The sequence below is a fragment of the Nicotiana tabacum genome, chromosome 3, assembly GCF_000715075.1.
Source record: "Nicotiana tabacum cultivar K326 chromosome 3, ASM71507v2, whole genome shotgun sequence".
In the NCBI taxonomy this organism is placed as follows: domain Eukaryota; kingdom Viridiplantae; phylum Streptophyta; class Magnoliopsida; order Solanales; family Solanaceae; genus Nicotiana; species Nicotiana tabacum.
This window is the reverse complement of record NC_134082.1, coordinates 25,735,577-25,740,355: the sequence shown is the minus strand read 5'-3', so window position 1 is coordinate 25,740,355 and position 4,779 is coordinate 25,735,577. Positions and strand designations below refer to the sequence as shown.

The window sequence follows — 4,779 nt, the reverse complement described above, 5'->3', positions numbered from 1 at the left end:
CAGAGTGCAGTATCAGTACAACCGACCCCATGTATCGCTAAGTGTCGAGCCTAACCTCGATGAAGTGGTAACGAGGCTAAGGCGGGGCATACAACATATACAACCTGCAACAATTTATACTAAACAGAAAGGAAATACATAATGTAATAAAGCACTGGCATTAAATAAATTCGGAACCCAATTGTTCTACTAGTATTCAACTATAACCAATCCTTAAGGGTGTTTCAACATCACAATAATGGACCTCGACAGATATGAAGACATAACAACAACTTATGTTGCGCGCATCCCGATCCCATCATATAAACAACAACGATATCAATATTCACCCTCATTCCTCCTTTTGCGGCGTGCAACTCGATCCCACATGTACACCCTTATTACTCCTCAATACATATCACCATTATTCCTCCTGTTGCGGCGCGCAACCTAATTTCACCTGTCCACCCTTATTACTCCTTGTTGCGGCGTGCAACCCAATCCCACCAAACAATTACATTTCACCCTTATTCCTTCTGTTGCGGCGTGCAACCCGATCCCATTATATATATATATATATATATATATCAGCACCAATCAAAAATGAATAAAAACAAGTGTTTCACGAGTAAATTCAAATCCTCCAAGACACTTATACCACAATCCACACGATGGAACATCACTACGATTATGAAACTTCGCCAGTGTAAAATACTCAGCGAGACCAACTAAGGTATACCATAAGGCACCAACAAGCCAATATAAGCCAACAGTGTGTAGACATGTGATTTTTGACCCTCCCAAAGATTCTTCATATTTTAGCATGTAAAATAATTTAGGCCTAATATAGTTATTTCAACTATTTTTGACTTCTTTACTTTATTTTCGTCATAAAAATGGAAAATTACAAAAAAATATTTTAGCTTACGTATCTTTCATAAATTTAAATAAAAAAATATACAAAAATAGTACCTTATTTTTATCTTTACATAATCTTGAAAATATAAAAAATATATAATAGTTTCATGTTAGCTTTTGGATTGTGTAGTATTTTTATCTTATTTTAAAAGGAGTCAATTAAGGTGTTGGATCACAATTTTAAGAGTTTTAGAGCCCAATTCTTGGCCCAATTCGGATTAGTTCATTAAGCCTAGGGACCCTTCTAGACTCTTCTTTGGAACAAAAATAAATAAAAAAGACCCTAAGAACTTAACACAAAAAGACCTAGGGACTAATTAGCAAAATACACAAAAATGCACCTAAACCTAGACTCTACATATAAAGTGATGCTTAAAATCTGAAAAAAAAAAAAAAAAAAAGAGGACCATAAACAAAAGGAGAGATACACTATAAGAGCTATGAGCAGAAGATAACTCAAAAAGGAGAGCCCCAATTCCAAGAGAGAAAAACGGTGGACCCTTTCCATTTTTTTCAAAAATTTTCAATGGTCTCCTTCCATCCAAATTAAATCGGCAGCCATGTAACTATAGCTCAATTGAACATCAGGCTAAAAGGAAAATCAAACTTTTCTGGATCCCTTTTTCACTTTTTCCATACTAGTCTTCTCTCAAAGGTTTCTTTGGTTATGATTTGTTGGGGTTTTTCACTGATGATTTTTCATAATGAGATGGTCTCGACCGTTGCTTTCTATTTGGCCATATTTTCCGGCGAAAACTAGCCAAGCAGCCAAATTCCGTCGAAGATCCGGCGAAGCTTCTAGGTCGTGATTTAGTTTTCCGACAGAGGTTCCGGTTACTCGGAAGATTCTATTTTTCATGCACTTCATCGTATAGAGCAACTTCGGGAGATCGAAGTTTGAGGTATCGTTCGAGGTTCAAGGTTCGTGGAATAATTTCATGTTGCTGTTGTTTTTCGGCTCCTGTTATGCTGTTGTACTTGCTTGAGTTTCTTATCATCGGTGCTCATTTGTACATCCGAACAAAGGCTAACATAAAGAAAGCTCCTTTTGAGGTCTATTTCTTCCTCCTTCTTTATGTTATTGTTTTAATTATTTGTGAAGATTTGCTTTATACTTTCGTGGAATATATCCTGTTTACTTTGCTCTCTTTTTTTCTTGTTTTTTGGGTTTAATTGCTCATGTTTGCTATGTCCCCATAATTTGATATTGAATTGCTTTTGGGCAATGTTGTTGGGATGATTCTGTTGTTGGATACTTCTTGTTTGGACTGATAACAAGTTGCATGTGAATGAGTAGAAGACTAGCAATATTGGTCATTGCGTATGGTTCTTTGCAGCAACAACAACCTCACAACAATTCTGATACATTCCAAATTACACCTTGAAAGCCAACTAATTTGTTTAAGGAGAAAGAATGATTATTGCCCCGGATCCGCAAATTAGCGCCTAGGAAGAAGGTTGGGATGTTGTTGTGTGCTGTTACTTTGGTCTTAAGAAACTAATTGCTTAATTTTGATTTTTGAATCCAAAAAACAAGAATGAAGGAAGCACAATGCTGTGTCGTGAAAATCCTTGCTAGTTGTCGGGTCCAATTCTTCAGAAATGAACAAGCAATCTAATATTACACTTTTCCCATAATCATTATTCCACAATTGATGAACTTCATTTTCTTATCTTAATTAGTGTAGAAAATGCCTTGAAATCGTGTAGTTGCTTTAGGCATGTTATTTTAATAATTTATCTTCCTAAACTCGGGTGCGCATTTATGTGACCCAAATCTAAATCCCAACAACGTTAAATAAAATGTATCGTGGACCACGGGTGCATTTATGTGATGTGGTTCAAGACGTATTCTTAATAACGTTGCAATCTTCCCTAAAAATAAATAAAGGCGGTTATAAAGTTAAAAATGCACATAGATTTAAAAGTGTATTAAAATCAGGTAATAGGCCAATTATAACAGTTGAACGACCGTGCTAGAACCACGAAACTCGGGAATGCCTAATACCTTCTCCCGGGTTAACAGAATTCCTTACCCAGATTTCTGTGTTCGCGGACTGTAATACAGAGTCAATCTTTCCTCGATTCGGGATTTGAATCGGTGACTTGGGACACCGTAAATTATCCCAAATGGCGACTCTGAATTTTTAATAAAATGATCCCCTTTCGATTGTCACTTTAAGTTGAAAAAAACTCCCTTATACACCCTCTCGGGGGTATAGGTAAAAAGGAGGTGTGACAGCTCTGGCGACTCTGCTGGGGAGAAGAACCCAGAATCTCTGGTTCAGGGTTCAGAATTCGAGCTTAGATGAATTGTTGTATTTGGCTTTATTTGCTATCTGATTACATGCTTGGGCCTAATGTGTTAAATGATGCTTTTACCGCTTTGATATTATCTGAACTGTATATAAACTGCTACGAAACCCTTCTCTTCTCATCTTTGGGGATGTGCTAGTTGGTCGAGACTCCTTATTCTGTTAGTGTCATACCTTGAAATAATAAAGAGGATCGGACAAGTTACTAAGCCAGATGGCCTTTTGGTTCCCGGTACGTAGCCCCCTCCTCGGCTCGAGTTGTCCGCTCGGGTACACAGTCTAGAACACATACCCAGGTTTTGAACCTAGAATAACTCAGCCTCATGCCGGATCCCTAGTAGGAACGCTTTTTTGCATCACGTGCATCTAACTTTGGGGACTCAACACAGGAGTTGAGTCCGTCTAGGACAGGTGTACCCAAAATAACAGACCATCTTGATGCATCCTATGTGCTACATGTTGCATTTCTTCAAGGGTAAAAGGGTCATTTGGCGGACCAATGATAGTTGAGGGCAAATGAAAAAAAAAAAAGAAAAAGAGGTTGAAGTGTGAAGATAAAGCGAGCGAGGCCCGATTATGTTTTCTGTCACATTCTTGTTAAGAAAAAAAAAAGAGCTTGAAAATTCAAAACAAAAAAGAGATTTTGCACTTTTTCATCATTTTCCGTAAATCAGAAAATCAAAAAAAAAAAAAAAAAAAAAAATCCAAAAAAAAGTTACATGTGTCATCATTTTTTTTAAAAAAAAGACAAAGAATATGTTTTCTCTAAATTAGTTGTTTTTTTTAATTCTCGCCGGTATCCAATCTGCCCGAACTACGCGAACCTGATTCTCGTCTCTCGGGGCAAGATACGTAGGAAACCCACATAGGGTCCAGTCTTCCTAGTAAGTCTTAGGTTCTTGGCTTCGCGGGGTCTTAGCCAAATCTTGCATTTTATCTACTTTTAGCCGCATAGGTTAATTTTGCAGAAATAGCTTCAATCATGTCTGGCATGTGTCTTGTAAGGAATGTTATTGTCTCACATAGTGTTGGTTTCAATTTTCTCATACAGGTGTGGATCTTACCGGAGTTTGGGCATGGCAGACGCCTTAGGACCATCCAGTCAGGAATTTGCTTAAGGAGATTTTTTTTTAGTTTTTATGCTTTGAGTATGTTGTTCTTTTTATGTCGTCTTTTAACTTCTAGTTTTGTACAGTAATGTCGAGTCTTTTGTTATGGTATTTCTTATTTTGTATTTGAGAAAAAGTGTAATAAATCAAAAACTAAAAAAAAGAATAGATTTTGCGTTTTTATATTTCTGTTAGATGTTTTCTTTAGAACTAACTCTAGAAGTTCAAAAATCTTTTGTGGTTTTTCATTTAGGAAATTAATAGCTAGAACGCAAAATAAAAATTGCCTTTATATTTCCTTTCGTATATTAGGACTAAAAATTCAAAAAAGAGAGAATTTTTGTTTTTAGGTACCTCTTTAAAGGTTTTTCTAAGATATTAATTCAAAAAACCCAAAAAAGATTTTTCTTTTGAGGTTCTTCTTTGCGAAATAAATGAAAAATGAATAGGAAAAAAAA

At 36.2% G+C, this 4,779-nt stretch overlaps 1 long non-coding RNA gene across 1 annotated transcript; it reads left to right on the top strand.

Annotated features, from left to right (window-relative positions):
- The first annotated feature begins 1,355 nt into the window (after positions 1–1,355).
- On the top strand, positions 1,356–4,504 carry LOC142179404 (uncharacterized). Its single transcript, XR_012707418.1, has 2 exons — positions 1,356–1,950; positions 4,264–4,504. It is a non-coding gene; the product is annotated as an uncharacterized LOC142179404 (long non-coding RNA).
- Positions 4,505–4,779: the final 275 nt, after the last annotated feature.